Raw genomic sequence first — 18,820 nt, 5'->3', positions numbered from 1 at the left:
AGGTTCTTTTAAATTTTGTAAAACATCCACGATTAGGTAAACTCGACGATTTGGGTCTCTGACCGCTGGACTTGATACAGAGTTACAGGAAGGAATGAATAATTCTCAAATGGTTTAGTATCTTTTTATTTGAATATAAAAAAGTTCATATTGTTAGTTTCCATAGTTTGCATGTGTTCCTATGTAAAACTAGTACAACTCCAACCAGTAATCATGCGTCTCCATTGGACAAATGATTCCTACGGCATCGAGTTTCATGCCAGCTTCGAGTTTCTGGTTTCCCGCGATGTCGTACCTACATTTGCCTTCGGCACCGTATTGTAGCAAATCCTGTTCTAATGAATAGCGTGGGAAAATAACGTTTTCCTCCGTTCGGGAAAAGCTCTCCGGTACAGTCGAAGAGCGAGAGCCTGCCTGTTCGGATCCTTCTTCCAGTAGCAGCAGCAGCAGCAGCATCAGCATCGAAGTAGACCGGTTTTGGAGAGCGCTACTCGGTGCACGATTACCGACCGAACCAGGCACCATCGGAATCTGTCAGTCTGGTTTCAGCCGTCGTTCGTTTCGTGTGACCAACTGTGTAGAGAAGCACTGGAGGAAAACTCGGAAAACTCCACGGTTTCACAGTATACACGCTGATGTTAGCTGTAGTGCAGGAGGACTTCGGACGTGATGTTTGTGCTGAATTGAGTTGAGAGCAGGGCTACCGAAAGAAAAGTTTTTGAATTGTGCGCACCGTTTGTCGAACGTGGTGTGTGGCGTGGCTCAACAAAGATAAAACTAGTGGTACACTATCTGAATAGCGGAGCGCAGCCTAGGAGCAGAGCAGTCCTGTCTAGTGGGTCGGTATTGTTTCAGTGCTATTTTCATTAGGGGATTCCTATGGTACCTCTCGTGTGCAAGAGTGAATCTATTCGTACACAACGAGTTGAATTTGTTGAATAAATAAAGTGGACAATTCTTTTCCATATAGCCTTAATTGTTAGAGATGAAGGTTTGCTAGATTTTGGACGGTGGTGAATGTCCAATTCGCTACCATCTGCTGGTGACTGTGTGTGGGTCTGACTGTCAAGAAGTGTTAATTAGCGGGTACCCGGATGGGTTTACCATCGGAACAAAATCTGCTGCTGTTGTAGTTCTGGGAAGGACGTGAATGATATGTGATGCACACAGTTTGCATCCATCGTTTGCCAAAGGGCGCTTAAAAGTGAGCTAGCTGAAGTATACGTTCGCAGTGGGAAATCGTGCACAAGAGATGAAAAGCTGCAAACATAAATAGTGTCGGCAATGGTGTGGGACGAGGAGCCAGTTTCCTATTTATCTTCCCTGCTAACGCCGACCCATTCAGTCGATGTCAATTTGTGTTGTCGGTTTTCTGACGGTATGGAAAGTGAAACGAGAGAAAAAGAAAAAAAACGAAGTACATACAAGAAAATCTGGTGAAATATTAGGCCAGACGGCAGAACTCGGTGCACGTGGAGCAGAGACATTGTCGTAATCATTATAATGGATATTGTTCCTATCACATCCAATCCTTCTTTTCGAACTGGTTTCTATTCTTATGAACCCTGTGGATCAAAAGAGGCCATAGGATGGTATGTACGTTCTTTGTTTGTTACGAAAATGGATGACGAACGGCTGAAACTGATGCGTGACGGCGATGGCGGGATGGATCAAATATTGTGATGGAATGTTTACGTCAATGCCCGCATTATTGTTATAACAACATTTCGTACAGTCATGTGTGATTCGATGGAGTAAATTGGATTTCTCCGTACCAGTTGTAGAATGGGACGGGATATTACGGAAAGCTCTCTTCATGTGATGGGTTAATTTTCCGAACACATCGTTGGCATTTTACAAATTAATTACTGCTTGAAGAAGACACATCGAGGTGCAAAAGTAATCGTCTGTCCTAATACTACGATTATGAAAATTGATACCATTTTTCTTAAGGTGGTTAAAGAAATTAACATTTTGGTATTCTCCCTTATGAATATGCTATCGACTTTGTTCGTCCGACGTTCGTTAAAACTAAGGTTTGCAGAATCATTCACATAAACTTAACTACTTTGCCCGTCCGACTGATTGTCGTGACCGAAATAAAAGAACAAACAAGATCCCATTCCATTTACCTTTTGAATATTTACATCCTTTGGCTGATTATATATGATAGGACTAGGGATTGTCAACTAAAGCTTACTTCAAATAGAATTGGAACAAAGACAATTGCCTGTATTTCAGTTATTTATTATTGAATTCAAGATCTTTTTTTATACAAATGTAGCGTTTTCTTCATACTTTTCAGAAAAAATACAGATAAAATTATTCGTCACGGTTTCGAAAGAATTCTCGAATTTTTCCTGTAACACGGCTCATTAGGCGGCGCGCACCTTCTTCGTCCATCGTTTTAGCTATCTTATTCCACCAGGTCGTCATCTGATTGATGTCTTTGACAGCCTTTCCCTTTAGTCTCCTCTTCATGATTGCCCAGTATTTCTCAATAGGGCGGAACTAGGGGCAGTTGGGTGGGTTAAGGTTATTCGGAACAAACTGGACCTCTTGCTCTGCATACCATTCTTGAACGACTTTGCTGTAATGACAGCTTGCCAAATCTGACCAAAACATTACGGGATGGTCGTGAGATCGAATGAACGGCAAAATTCGTTTTTGGAGAAACTATTTTTGGTATAGTTCCGATGTCATTGTCTTATTTGTAACGAAAACTTTCGTTTTTTTGCCACAGCTGCAAATTCCCTGCCATTGGGATTTGCCGAAGTCAGCCTTGACATAAGTTTCATCATCCATTAGAAGACACCCGTCGAACTTGGTCAGCACATATAGTTTCCGAGCACGAATTTTGACCACACTATTCTGTTTTATGGTCGGTCCGATTTGGCTGTTTGCTAGCTCGATACGACTTGATTCCTTCCCGGAGTCGGGTTCTCCTCCCGGTACTATGGGCAGCACCAAATTTCTGGCCAAATCACGGTTCGACAGATTAGGATTCCTCTTAATCGTCTTCAAAATTTACCACGCAGTTTCCGGTCGACAGTTCCACTTCGACGATTGGCTTGAGGCTTCCGAATCGTCGTCAATGTTTGCTTATACCGTTTGATAACGCGCCATACAGTATTACTGGGCAATTTCAGCTGTTTAGCTAGCCTAGATGCAGACCACAATGGATTTTCCAAATGACTGTGCACAATTTTTTCCCTTCTTTCAGCTTCCATGTTGATTGTTTACAAAGTACAGTCGATTTGCTTAATGTCAAAATCATACGTGAAGTTGACAAAATTCCCGACACGTGGGCGCCAAGAAATTCCAAATATGCCCACCAGGAGCGCCACAATATGAGCAAAAGTTTGTTCCAATTCTAAATGAAGCAAGCTTTAAATCAAGTTAATCAAGATTTTTTGTGATCACGTAGGGTGTGAAATTGTACGTCGCACAGAAGTTAGAACAGTATTTCCTGAACTTTTTTTGTCGAATGCCTCGAATGGATATATAATTCATTGTACTGCCTACCCAGGTGGAAAATTTTAAATTTTAGATGGATGGATTTAGCTTTTTAGCGGTTGACTTCAGTTTCAAATGAGAAAAATTCTAACCCTAAAAAAAAATAACATTTTAATTCAAGATCGAGCAAACGTTGGCTGGGACGGTAGCATAGCCACACAAAATCTCACATATCTTTGCCTAGCCTAGGTTCGACACTAACTTCAAACAAGCGTTTTGACTGTAATAGGTGTGAAAACTGGGTACGCTATGTCGCCTTCGACCTCAACAAGTATCATGCCTACTGTTTAATATTGATATTTGCTTCTCGTTTGTTGAAGTTGCACTGAAGCAAGACAAATTTTTCTCGCTCATCTCGAAAACTCCAGCTACTCGTTCTTAAAATAGTCAAAATTGATCTATGTAGCCAAACCAATTGTTACTAATGTAATAAAAGTATTCGGAAAACGTTTGTCGAACGCACTGAAGACTGAATTCGGCTCAGACACAACGTTTTTAGGAGGCGGCAAAACAATCTTCGGTTCGGTTTGCTTTTTTGTCGCTCTTCGATGGTGAAATCGACGGACCATTTTTTGCTCGCTAAGCCGATTCCACTCCACGTTAATTATCCTAGATATGCCATTGTAAGGAGACAGTGCATAACTTGATGGAAGAAGTCGAACAAAAGCCCCATGAGTGAATGTTTGAATCCGTTGAAAAGTATCAGCATTCGTTAACGTTCATTAGAAAATTAATAATTTAATGATTCCCTGTTCTTTGTTATCACGTTAGCAACTAATAGGTTGGCTTGATTCTGGTTAGGATTTATCTATGATTTTTTGACAAATATTCTACGTTTATATAAATATTTCATGAACCCATTTGCTTTGACCGTTTATCAGATTTTTGTCGTGAATACGACTTACTTTACTATGGGGTGCCTTTACAAAATTTACCCTCTGAGAGAGTGATAAGTTTTTGATCGTGAATATCTCTTGTTGTATCTAACGAACCATTTCGTATTTTTAAAGCTCATAGCTCAGTGAACTGTGAAAGGATTTATATAATCTAACTACCAATAGAATCGAAATTTTTCAACTTAAACGTGTATAGCAAAAGCATTGAAGTATTTCAATAGTACACTATTGATAAACCTGTCTCATTTGACCCATGTCAACACCAGCCAATCAGAACGTGTTCTGAGGAAGAGAACAAAATATCTGCTGCTGTACAACAAATTGTTCAAGAAAAATGCTCCGAACAGTGTTTAATATCGTAGTGAGTTCCACAATTTGGTCCTTCTGAAAGGCAGGAATGAATTCCGTACAGCATCCTGATAGTTTCTTTCAATGAAATGCAAATCCGAAATGAAATAATCGAAATCAAAATTCTATATGCTGCTATTTTTATAGCCGTTAGTACCGCCCATTAGTGAAAAAGCTACAGACGAAATCACGTAAAAAGAAACCTCTTAACAAAAATTGGATCAGTTTTAATTCTATCGCCACTGCGAGCAGATGTATTGTGTGTCGTTTGCAAAGCTAGTTTCGCTTCCGACTAGAGCGTTTACGTCACTGCTGCCATTTGTTTGCATTGGTGAAAAAACAACGAAAAGAGGACAGCGGTTGGGAGCATCACACAAAATCAGCCGTTCTAATGGCTCTAAAAGTTTTCTAAAGAACTATTAGGATTTGTTGTTCGCAAATCGAAGGTAAATATCCTTAGTTTAGTGCAAATCTAGAACAGTTTGATTAGATTTGTGCACTTTTCGCTGTGTGAAATTCATACAATTGATCAACTAATTGATATTCGGAAGTGTTAAGGAACATGTCAGTGGTTTTCGTATTCACGACATCCAGTTATGTCTCTGGCATTACCCACCCGCCTTTTTTAAAGCAGATATTTTTTATTTAAAATATATTTTTATTCAGGCCTATTTGCGTACATGCTTTACGTGGCCGATTGAACCGATTTTTCAAATAAATAATTTTTTGTATTGAATCTCGTTGTCACCCTTTTTCTAGGGGGAGAGCAGATTCCATTTCTACCCTGCGATGGTTGAGTGGCACTTTGTTCGTGGCTCGTCTCGCCATCCATTGCCGCATCGGTGGCATTGTTGTTGGTTTCCGTTTACCTTGTTATTCGCAGTCTTGAGTTCGTTGCTATTTGTTGTAGATGCGCCTTGTTGTACATTTATTGCAGTTGCTAATTAGTTTGATGGTGAAACAAGAGTACTGCGCTCACTAGTTTTCGTTGTTGTTTCAGTGCAAGGTTTGCCGTAGTGTGCAGGTTATTCACAAAACTGACCTGTAATCAACTGATTTTCATAGGTAATCAGCGTGTCACACGGATGTATTCCACCTTGACCACAAACGATGTAAGATGGAATTGCCTTACGTAGTTGTATACGTACTACTCATACGCCATTCCGGAAACCGGGGAAAAAATCCGCCACAATTCCCTTTCGATAGAAAGAACTTCACCATACTGCGACATGTATTCCCGAACGAACTGATCGCTGGTCTGCGGGGGGAGGTCATGCGCGCGTACTTCTATGGCATTGTTCACCATGTACACAGGGATTTTATATTTAACATTGTAGTGATCAACACTGTGCACCTCGTTGTTAATCGAAGCGAATGCAATTGCATCTTTTTTTACGTTTGAACATAATGTACACAGAGTTAGAAGCCTTGTTGAATTGAATGTCACTTGCATTACTAACGGCTAGATGCATTCGTTCCTTAAGAAAGATTTCAATTTCGGTAGCTGCGGGTCTAACTTTGCAGCGCTTGAAATCAACACAAATTGAATTTGATCTTGTAGGCTAAGTTTCAGGCATTGTTAGATCGTATTCGCTCATTTCGTACACTCTATTGTACACTACCAGAGATGCCAGATCTGCAAATTTGTCTGTAAATCTGCAGATTTCGAGTATAGTGCTGCAGACAATTTTTGTTGTGCAGACTTTTGCAGACTTTTGAAAATCGATAAAAACTTTACGTCTGCTTAGCGGTTCAAATTGAACTGCCGAGTTTTGCATAAAGCAGTTCAATTTGAACTGCTATGCACTGATGAGTTAAAGACGAAACGTAAACATATCAATGTCACATATTTTTCTCAGAGATTACAGAACCGATTTTATAGACTGCTATTAAATTTTATCCCGATCCGACTTTCGGTTCCGGAATTACAGGGTGATATGCACCAAAAAAAGGAAAAAATAGTCACACACGTTTCTCAGAGATCCGATTTCACAAACTTAGGTTCAAATGAAAGGTCTTATAGCCTCATATAATTTTCTTGAATTTCATTTGGATCCGACTTCCGGTTCCAGAATTACAAGGAAATATATGCGAATTTATAAAAAAGCACACTAGATTTTCTCAGAAATTTCTTAATCGATTTGCACAAACTAAAAAGCAAATAAAAGGTCCTAAAATTCTTTGAAAAGTCCCCGAGAAGTTGATCCATATCCGACCTCCGGTTCCGGTATTACAGTGCGATTAGTGAAAATATTCAATTTAATGTTAGTTAGTGAATGTCCAAAACTACTTTGGGTCTACTAGCCCCCGGTTTCCGCTTCCGGAAGCACCGATAATAGTGAATAAAAGCTCCAAAAATGGAACTCACTTCGATTTCTCAACAACGAATCATGATTCAAATTAAGGGGTGGGTAGGGTCTAACACTTTTGAAAAAACATTTATTATTTTCTTTCTATTTTTAAGAATATTTTGTTAAATTTTCAAACCTTTATGCTCATCTCATATTGCGAAGAAGTAAAAGCTCAGTACACAGGCCTTCTGCTTTGATTGACAAAACATTCTTGATATGTTTCATTATAACAAACTATAAAAGAAAAAATATGATTTTTTGAAAATGTTATGGTTTGCCCGTAGGACTCCCTTGAGTAATAAATTGTTTCCATTGATTTTATAGACAAAAAACTTTAAACCCGTTTTTCTCGAAAGCAGGTTTTGAAAGTCCGTGTTCATCGTCATTCAAAAACTACGGCACCATTTTTTTCCAATTTTTGCGCACATTTTCTACATATAAAAAACTAGACCCCAACTTTTTCCTTTTCGTTGTTTGTAACTTTGGGAAGGTTTTACAGCTATAAAATGGCGACTTTTTTCGTGTAAAATCATAGTTTTCACTTTGAACAACCACCAAAAATAGAAAAATTAAAAAAAAATCAAACAGAAACGTTGGGGTCTAGGAAAACTTCTACTTTAACTATGCTGCTTTGCTTTGTTCACTTCTGATTAGTCTGCGCTTAGATACAGTGGGCACCGCAAATCATGATTTTTTAGAAGCGCTCTCGAAAATACCTCTTCACCGCCTTATTTCTCAACAACTTTTCCACGAAAAAATTACAAAATGTTGTTCAAAAGATGCTTTTTATCATACAAAACATTTGAATTTATTATTTTGAACGATAGTTCTGAAAATGATGATGATTTTTTATGATTTAGTTTGCAAAAATGATGATTTTTTTTCATCATTTAGACCCCATCTCCCCCTTAAAGCTCCCCTCTCATTGTTTTTAAATATACTGTGCAATTTCATCCAGGTCCGACTTCCGATTATGAAATTATAGAGTGATGAGTGTAAAAATATTTAAATCGTCATTCAAAATGACGATGCAAAACTGGTACGCGTTACTACGTGCGGCTTTGCTTTGCTCAATTTAGTATAGCGTGCAGAGTTGCCACATTTAAATGTATATTTTTCAGGTGAAAAAAATATAAATTTTTAAACCTTTTATTCAATTTGTACCTACATGTTAATGTTATTACAAAATCGTGGTAACGATGCTGCAAGTACACTTATTACCTTTCTCATATAAAAAGTTTATGCAATCACTTGAAAAATTGACTAGTGAAAATTGGCCCAGAGGGCTAAGTGTTCTATATCATTCGACACAGTTCATCGAGCTAAGAAATGTATGTGTACGTGTCAAATAATCTCACTCATAAAATAAAATATCTCACAGTCCCATAGGTTGCTATTGATAATAAAAAAATGCAAAATAAAGAAAAATTCTTATGACCTTAACAAATTAAAAAGGTTGTGTTAGCTCATACCCAAAGAAAGTTTCTTTTTTTATTCAAGACTGAAAACAAATTTTCTTGACAGAATATTCTAGTGATATTTTGGAAATATAAGTAACATGAGAAGGCATTATTACACCACTAGGTGGATTAAAATAGTTTTTTTTTCGATTTAAACCACTGTCCGGAGAAATATAATAGGTACTACCAATCTTCTATTGGACCTTAGCCTCAGCAGAAATAAATAACATAAAAGGTAACAAAATCAGAATCAACTTGTTTCGATGTGGATGGCACCTTGCACAAGTCTTCCGTGTGACAAACCCCTTTGTTTTGCATTGATGAATAGAGTCCTATTTGACTCGAGACTTTTTTAAAAAAGATCGATTTTTTGTCATATCTATTTATTTAACCCCGGCTTTAACCTAATTGTAGTCGTTCACCGAGATATAAGAGTTCGATGTATTTCCATTTCTTTTTTGAAATAGTTGTTCATAAATAGTGATCACTGGGATGAAGATTCCTGTGAGATTTGAGCTTCGTTTTGACATATCTCATTTTTGAGAATGGCTACGATCTGAATATACCAAGAGCTACTAAGTTTGCTTTTCATAAGCTTGTTTATCAACAGTTTCCGAATCACAATGATTTGAAAAAAGTTCAAGTTTTAATAACCCGTGCTTTTAAAAAATCAGTCTTGAGTGAAATTGATCTCTCAGTCCGTGCAAAACAACACGATAGACATACTGAAGAGGTGTGCAAAGTGTCTTCCCACTCGAAGCATGTGAAGTGCGATGACTTATTACCATATTTCAGGAATCGATGGTTGTAATGTACGGCGTTTAGATGGATCGGGTGCTTCCTTAGATGTGCTTTCGCCACTTCTCTGGGAAAACTCAAAGGAAAAGTTGGGTTCGGATTGGGTAAGGTTCGCAGATTCCAGTACTGCCTCTGGAGGATATTCAATCGTAGCTGTTTCATTCGTTTTTAAAAGTTAATTAATATAATTATGGTATTTACTTGTTAGTATCAGTAATTCACATATATTGAATGTTGTCTTTCCAATAGAACTGGTGAACTATAACTTCCTGGTGGATCTGAAATTGTTCTACTTTCACACAATCCAATTAGACTCTAAAAATAAACAGAAATATGTGCCTCGTTCTAAAAATTGAACCTTTCATCATAAACTTCCCGTCGGGGATAATTATTTCACACATAGCAAGTATCCAATTTGAACCATCTTACACAAATTGACTTCCCCCTTTTATGTCTAGGGACAAAGTATCTCAAGCACCGTTGATGATGATGATGATGTCACATAGCATCTTGTAGCAGGCATACCGACACAGTCAACCGCATACTTAGCATAAACGTGATATCAGTTCTACCACTTCCTGTCATCATTCCCAACCAGCATTTCACTTATCAGCAACCGTGTGGTACTGGGCACACAAAAAGTAGGAAAACTCAAGAACAAAGCCCTGTTTCGCACAATGCCAACAACTCTCTGGTTTTGATGCTGGTGGTAGTTTCCCCTACCGTTCATTCTTGGTACAGATAAATACTGGTAGTTGGTTCCATTGCTACCCTAAACCTGCTGGTTGGTGTTGGAATTTGTGAAAACAGGATCACTGCTTGGGGTTTTTAATTAGTATTCTATATCCTATTAAGTAATTAAAATTCTTGCGGTTGGGAACTTGTTTCCAAACAAAAAGTAGATCTTCACGCTTGTTCAGATCAATATTATTTCATTCAGAGTTGGCCTCTTATTCTGCGGTGCCCGGAACGCAAACCTTCTACCCTAGTTGTTATGTTCACCGAAAGGTTCAACATTTTCAAACAGACCTCTCGGAGCTCTCGATTTCAACACTCAAGATTTTTCAGCTTTCATCCACCGTGAGCACTCCGACTGTCTGTCTGGCTGTCCTGTCGGTATCATCTTTTGTCATCAGTTCTGCGGGTGCTCCATTCGAACACCGTCGCTTTGCGGAACACAAACTGAAGAGGACCGGGCGGGTAGGTTATGTTGAATCTTCCGAACGGATGTGAGTGTACAGGAAAATCGCAACTCCGATGGCTGTGACATGTTTCTTCACTTTTCTTGGTTTGTTACCCTTCGCTCTAGTCGTCCCAGTGGATGGCACCGATTTCTGTCTGTCAAGGATATCCCTTATTTTCCGGCACGAAAACTGAGATGTCCTCGTTGCTATTCGGTGCGTTATGCTGCGTACATCGGAGTTCATTTGTGTTCCGATGATTCGACGGTGTGCTCCCGATAATCGAAAAATGTTTAAAGTAAATATTTGTCGCAAACCAGTCAAAATATTGAACTCTTATTTATTCTTGAGAATAGAGTGAAGAGATCATAGCATCATACACTATCCATTCACAAAGTGATTCACGATTCATTGATATGATAGTGGATATATATAGCCACTTTTTTTAATCAAAAAAAAGGCTTTAACCTGGTGCCCAGTTCTGTCTCCGTGTCAGAAAAATCTAAATAGTTTGCGGAGTTGAGTACATCTTGGAAACCGAACAGGATGATGCATCTATTGAAAATTATACTGTAGCCCACCCTTACCGATCCCTAAAAAGCATGCAGTTTAAAGCGCCACTTCCACTTGGGAAGACTGCATGCCGCGATGTGTTTGCCCGGATGAGACTCTCCTTAGGGCGAGTTCCCGAAGAAGGTCGACTCAAAGATAATTCAAGATCGGTCAAGATAGGCATACCAAGAATCAGTATCCAAAAGACGGGTAGATGACCCTATTATCAGCCAGCAGCAATCATCAATACCTAATCACCTTCCGAGAAATAGCGGTAAGAGATTTACCCGTACCCAAAGTCATCATCATGGGCAACGCAGCTACTCGCCCCCAGATGACGTAAACCTCATCGAAGCTGAACTTATAGCACACGTTCAAATCCCACGAAGTGGAAGACGGCTAACAACGCAAACTTGACGAAGCGACACAAACGTACGAGAATGGACTAAATGATTTCCTAGCTACCTCGGTAATATAAACATATATCTTGGGAAAGCAAACAACATTTATTTAAGTGAAAATCAACGGGTTCTATTGCATATTATATAATTGGTTTCACGATTTCTATCTAGGCCTATCTACTATTCGTGTGCGTGCTTTCTCTCCCTACTCGTGCTCATTGACCATTTTTGTGCTTTACTACTATATGACGTCACTCCTTCTCTCTCGATACCATGTGCTTCGCACCCGGGTGACTAATCGTATGGGTTGTGTGTGGCGTTCAAAGATGGTGTCACAAAAACATGATGGCCGACACACAACCCTCAACTTATGGACGCGTCCCTATCACTCGTTTCGAAACGGGAATTATCTATATGCTCTCCAATACTTTGTTTAATTACGGTGCGGGTTCTTTGGACGCCGCCCTTCCAAATAAGGTAGAAAGAACGATACGACTCACCAATAGGTTCGGCTGCTGCTGCTGCTGGTGGATGCTGCGATCGATCGTTGTTCGGTTGACGATGACGTTTTTGGTCGATTGGGTGTGGGTGATCACATCACCACGCAGATTCGAGCCGACGGTTGATGGCTCTAGGATACGTCCAGCGGTCAGTTGACGGTCCGGCTTGCTTCCGGCGATGTAACGGAGGCCGGGTGTAGAGTTCGCCGCACGCGTGTGGTTCTGATTGTCCGCTTCTCCAGTCGTAGCTGTGCAAATAATAGAGCGTGCCGTATGGCTATTGCGACGGGGTCATTAGCACATTCGTGAGGTCAATGGCATGAACATTTTGAGCACAATTACCTTCTTATTGTATTTGCACACGCTATTCTTGCACGCACTACCGACGCTATCGAAGCTATCTTTATAATCTATTCGAACGGGAGAGACAAACATTTAGACAAAATTCACGCACGCTTGCGTCACTATCTTACTTTTCACAACTTTGAACCGGACAACAACGCGAGCTTCCACTAGGTTTGGCGAACTGAGATGAAATAACTTACGTTGTGAATCCTCAGATTAGGGAAGGTAATCTCGTACGACTTAACCGGAAATACGTAATTTCCCGCTAATCTCTTCGGGCAACTTCGGAAACCAATGACCCCACTGACTGTTTCATTCTGTTAACCAAATCTTGGCGCCATCCCTCCCTTTCCATCCTACATCATTCGTGAAGAATCCTCGTGATTTTCGCCTTCAGGAGAGACACAACGGATTATTCTATTTACCCGATTTAAAGAGGGGAAGTTTATTAGAGCGTTGCGCAAGGCTAACGGTTAAGGTTATAACTTCGGGCGCAATCAATGACATGGGTCAACTAAAGACAACAAAATGATTGCTGAATACGATGGGAACGCTACAATACGCGGGCAGAGATTGTATGATTGGATTCAGCCGAACTACTCGTTGGCGACGAAACTTGATTTCAGAATAATTTCCGGAAAAAATCGGTTGTTAGCGCGAAGATTGATGGTTTCAGCCTATTCGAGCTTGCTCGATTGAAAAAAATGGACAAATCTTTTGATTTGGCAAGGAATTTGCACCCGAAAACCATTTTTATGTCACAACTCGATCCTCCAGCTCAGTGTGTGGCAGATGATGATGCTAATCTCAAAGAAAATTCGTAAAATGATCTGAAGGCAGTCAAATATGTTTGAAGTTAGATCTATGTATTTCACTTTTGCTTTAAATAAATTGTGTTGTTTTTGGGTTAAACCAGTTCCGAGACTTACTTCGATTTATGTGTATTTTTGCCTTTCTCATATAGAAAGGTTATGCAATCACTGTGAAAACCGACTTTTGAACCGAGCCACGGAGGGCCGAGTGTCATATACCATTCGGCTCAGTTCGTCGAGTACGCAAAATGTTTGTGTGTGTATGTGTGTATGTAACGTTTTTTTGCACTAACTTTTCTCGGAGATGGCTGACCCGTTTTTCACAAGCTTAGATTCAAATGAAAGGTCTTATGATCCCATACAAAATTATTGAATATTTTCCGACTTCCGGTTCCGGAGTTATGGGGTAAAATGTACCAAAAAAATGAAAATAAGTGTTCTAACTTTTCTTATAGATGGAGTGACCGATTTTCACAAACTTAGGTTCAAATGAAAGGTCCTGTGGTCCTATACGTAATTTCTGAATTTTATCCGGATCCGACTTCCGGATCCGGAAATATAGGGTAAAGTGTGTTAAAAATTGCAAACCATCACTCAAAAAGGCGAAAAACTGTAAAAATTTTATAAATCGACCTCAAATTTTCTCCAATTGATAGTTTTTATCAGTAGATGGTCAAACAAACCGATTTCGGTAATTCTTTTAAGGATCGAAGAAAATTATTTTGAAGGATACCACAGTATTATATATGATAGTATGATTTGATATGAGAAAGGCATCATTACAGCACTAGGTGGATTAAAACAGGTTTTCATATCGTTTATTTATACCCGGCCTTAACTTAACTACCGTCGTTCGCCGGGTATGTGTAATCAACTCTGTATTTGGAATTTAAAATTTAGCTTCTGGTAAGAATTTGAGATTTCGATAGTTAATTTATATGAAATAGTTAAATCAGGCTGCAGGAATGCAGTTCAACTCACAATTTGTCGGATGGAACTTTTTGGAGAAAAGTCGTTATGAGCAAATTTAATTTTTTTAATTATTAAAATTATATTCTACTGTTTAAATGATTATTCCTCAATAAAAACTTGAAGTTTTGCAAATGCTGGTAAATTGTTTTAGTTAATACTTCTTCATTTACACTCATAAATTGGCATCCAATGTGGATTTTGAGGTTTAATTCCAATTTCAATTTTAGGTTGATTTTCTAATTCTTGAAAAAGTATTAAACTTTTCTTTTAGTGTATATATTCTGAGTGTGTCCAACCGATTTTCTACAACGTCTTCCTGAACCCTATTTTTGCATAATTTAAAGTTTTTTAGTTACGACGATTTGTAAAAAGCAAAAATACTTACGAGCAAAAATACTCTACTAGCCCTTTTTAAAAATCAGTCTTGAGTCAAATTTTCTCTCAACCCATGCAAAACAAATGATTTGCAATGTGCTAAAACATGTGCGAATTTTCACTCAAATTGTAGAAAGTCGATCCTGATTTTACCACTTTTTCTGCTGTTAATTTCTGGAATTGCTCTCCCACGATCATATTCTATTCTAAATGGAATGAGTGTAACGCATTGCACTTCTCTGTAAATGAGACATTGGACTTAAATAATTACTTCACAATCGACTGTTAAATCAGTTACAATGTCGAATTTTTTTGTTACTATGTAGGTTCAGTGTTTTGGGAGTGTACGAAAATTTCGACGACTACAACGAACGGGGCTCGAACCACAAAACAACCGGACAGAACAATCATCAAAATCTCACACTGCGACTGCGGCAGGCCCAAACTCAACTGACTGAAGGGAAAACATATATGAGTCTCAACGCTATTTAATGGCATTTTCAAGACGTGGAAGTGAAATATCGGCTCGGGATCTTAAAACCGAAGTCGTTGTTTTTAGGCGAACTTATGAAGTTATTTGATAGTTGAAGCTATAAATTTTTTAGTAATGCTGATTTGCTATAGCAATATGACAAACATTCTAACAAGCTCTAGTTCTTGTGTTCGAATGACTGCTAACAGATAATCAAGATAATCAATTTTTTTTAGCGAACGCTACTATTGCTTCAACAAATGTATTCACACTTCACCATTGCACAGAAAGGAGGGAGGGAGGGGGGGGGGGGGGGGGTGTTTGGAAGCATAAAAAACCTGTTTTAATCCACCTAGTGGTGTAATGATGCCTTTCTCATATCAATCATACTATCATATAAAATACTGTGGTATTCTTCAAAATAATTTTCTTCGATTCTTAAAAGAATAACCGAAATCGGTTTGTTTGACCGTCTGCTGATAAAAACTATCAATTGGAAAACATTTGAGGTCGATTTAGGATTTTTTTAAGGTTTTTCCCCATTTTCAGTGATGGTATACAATTTTTAACCCACTTTACCCTATATTTGCGGATCCGGAAGTCGGATCCGCATGAAATTCAGGAATTACGTGTGGGACCACAGGATCTTTCATTTGAACCAAAGTGAAAATCGGTCGCGCCATCTATGAGAAAAGTTAGAACATATATTTTCACATTTTACTCTATAACTCCCGAACCGGAAGTCGGATCCAAATAATATTCAGGAATTTTTTTATGGGACCTCAAGACCTTTCATTTGAATCTAAGTTTGTGAAAATCGGTTCCGCCATCTCTGAGAAAAGTTAGTGCACTTATTTTCACAATTTTTTGCACATTTTACCCCATAATTCCGGAACCGGATATCGGATCCAAATGATATTCAGGAATTTTGTATGGGACCACAAGACCTTTTTGAATCTAAGTTTGTGAAAATCGGTTCAGCCATCTCCGAGAAAAGTTAGTGCAAAAAAACGTTACATACACACCTACGCACATACACACACATACACACACAGAAATTTTGCGTACTCGACGAACTGAGTCGAATGGTATGTGACACTCGGCCCTCCGTGCCTCGGTTCAAAAGTCGGTTTTCACAGTGATTGCATAACCTTTCTATATGAGAAAGGCAAAACGAGACTTTACTCAATAATTTCATAGTAATCAATGTAAATATTTTCAAAGAAAGTTTTTCTTATGCAATAATCGCAAAATACACTATCATGTCCGTTATGCCCTGAAAACAATTTTTTTAGCTTTCTTTGGAAAACTGACTGTAAACTCTGAAAAAAAAAAATGAATTCGACTAATGAAAAGATACTCCTGACATTTTCATAAATTTCATAAATGGATTGCTGTTAGTCAGAATGACCACTGACCACTGTATTCTGTCTTACCCTAAATCTTTTGTTGTGAATACGACTTACTTTACTGTGGGGTGACTCTTCAAAATTAATAATCTGAGAGAGTGATAAGTTTTCGATCGTAAATATCTCTTATTGTATCTAACGTATGAACATAATTTTTGCAACATGCCATCGGAAATATGACCATCAATTTATGAAAACATTCTCAGTTGTATGGCATAATCACAAATAATTCAACATTAAAACCTGGCTAGATATAAAAAGTAAACACTTGATATTTTTCGTACATTCTAGCCTGCGCAGTTGGCTGAGCAGGAAGTAAAGCAAGTGCATCATTCCGATTAGTTAGAAACCCGAGCTCAGATCCAGTTCCAGTATCAAGAATTCAGTTCAGTATTGAGTTATCTTACTGCTGGTCGTTTGCATTGGATTAAAATATAACGAAAAGTGGACAACGATGGGGGATATTTTGCAAAATTAGCCCTTATAATAACTCCAAATGTTATCTAAAGAACTATTAAGATCGCTTATAAATCGGAGATAAAAATTATCAGTGCAGTCAACAGTTGTACTATTTATGTACCATTTAATTCCACTATTTCACTGTCACATTATTACACTTTCACAAAGTCACTATACTTTAATGAAGTATAACAAACGTTACAATACAGATACGCGTATTTCGGAATGTTACTTACATCCTTCTTCAGTGTATCGGTTTTATAAGTTTGTACACTGAAGAAGGATGTAAATAACATTCCGAAATACGCGTATCTGTATTGTAACGTTTGTTATGCTTCATTAAAATATAGTGACTTTGTGAAAGTGTAATAACGTGACAGTGAAATAGTGGAATTAAATGGTACATAAATAGTACAACTGTTGAATATATTCCGCTAACAGCTCCAGGTGAAAAATAGGGATCAGTTTAGTGCAAATCTAAAAAAAAAGATTAGTTTTATGTATTTTTCGCACCAAACGAGTGCGAATAAAGTCAGCAACTGACTACTTCCCGTTCGGGAAATATGCTCCGAATAGTGTTAAATATCATAGAGATTGTCCCGGGTTGGCGGTTCAATGCACAGGACGCTGGTCTTACAAGCCAGTTGTCGTATGTTTGAGCCCCGACCTGAAGGATTCTTAGTGTCAGTAGGATCCATAGTACTAGCCATGCAATGATTCTGTACACTAAGAATCGGCTGCGAATTCTGTTGAAACAGAAAGGCCAAATTCCACAAAAGGAATGTAATGCCAAGACTTTTTTTTGATTTCCACAATTTGGCCCTTCTGTATACCAGAAATGAATCCCATACTGCATTTTGATAGTTTCTTCCACTGAAACATACAAATCTTGAATGAAATAATCAACATAAAAATCCTGTACGTTGCAAGTTTTCCACTCTCATTAATTCCGCGTTATTTAATTGTGTGGTAGGAAATATTTGTCGCCAATAGTCCAATTTTTAATATGAATGCAACGTTACAATTCTGGAAGCAGTAAAAGTTGAGAATTTCATACAATATACTAATACGGACTATCATAATTCCTATTCATATTCACGTCCTCCAGTTATGTATGCGACACTACTCACCCGCCTTTGTTTTTTTTTCATAAATTTACAGAAAAAAAATTTCTGCTGATCGGTGTTTGGGCTAATTATGGTAATTCTAAACAGTTTCATGTTACGCATATAACCCCACAAATTAATTACAAGATAGTTTTCATGATCCCATGAATCGTGCAACATCGTTTTAACCCCAATTTTCCCTAAAACTAAGTTTGAATTTCAACTCGGCTTTAAAATCCTGAAGCAGATTTATTGAGTCCTATTAATAGTGGTCCATATTACGTAGAAAACTTCAGTGATCCAAGTACATACAATGGGAATGACAGTACTAGTTCGTTTAACCCGATTAATTTTAGAAATCGTATGATTAGTTGAACTTTCTTTCGAATTCCGAAAGGAAGTTGATTGCGGTTGATTGAAATCGATTGATATTATCAAGCAAGCCTTCAAAAGTAAATTATAAATAGATTCAATGACCTCACGAATTATGTTATATCGTTTTATTCCAATTTATCATATCAATATTGGGGTAAAACGGTATAACATGATTCATGCGGTCATTGAATCTAGTTGTAATCTACTTTTTTGAACTTTCTACGTAATATAAATGGATTTTCATCAACTGCAATCATCCTGCGTACGAAATGCAAAATAAAGTTTACCCAGAGATATGACTTATAAGATGATTTTGAGGTAAAACGATATTCGTTTGGGGTTTAAGCGGTTTTTCAAAAACGGTTTCGTTTTTTGGGCATTCTATGTAATATCAGTTGATTTTAATCAACCGCAGTGAGCTTTCTTTCGGTTTGCAACAGAAATTTTAACCAATGCACAGTGGTCCGAAACGGGAAATTAGCGTGACAAAAA

The 18,820-nt window shown here is 38.1% G+C and overlaps 1 protein-coding gene across 2 annotated transcripts in view; it reads left to right on the top strand.

Moving 5' to 3' along the window:
• Positions 1–415: 415 nt before the first annotated feature.
• The window catches only part of LOC131435810 (uncharacterized), a 202,801-nt gene continuing 184,396 nt past the window's right edge, over positions 416–18,820 (top strand). The window contains exon 1 of one of the 2 annotated variants that reach the window (XM_058604023.1): positions 416–839. The gene's annotated coding sequence lies outside the window, so the exon portion shown is untranslated. The remainder of the gene's footprint in view (positions 840–18,820) is intronic. The other variant, XM_058604022.1, reaches the window with a different exon arrangement.

This window comes from Malaya genurostris, chromosome 3 (genome assembly GCF_030247185.1).
Source record: "Malaya genurostris strain Urasoe2022 chromosome 3, Malgen_1.1, whole genome shotgun sequence".
In the NCBI taxonomy this organism is placed as follows: Eukaryota; Metazoa; Arthropoda; class Insecta; order Diptera; family Culicidae; genus Malaya; species Malaya genurostris.
The sequence above is the reverse complement of the archived record's forward strand: the minus strand, read 5'-3'. Positions and strand labels throughout refer to the sequence as shown.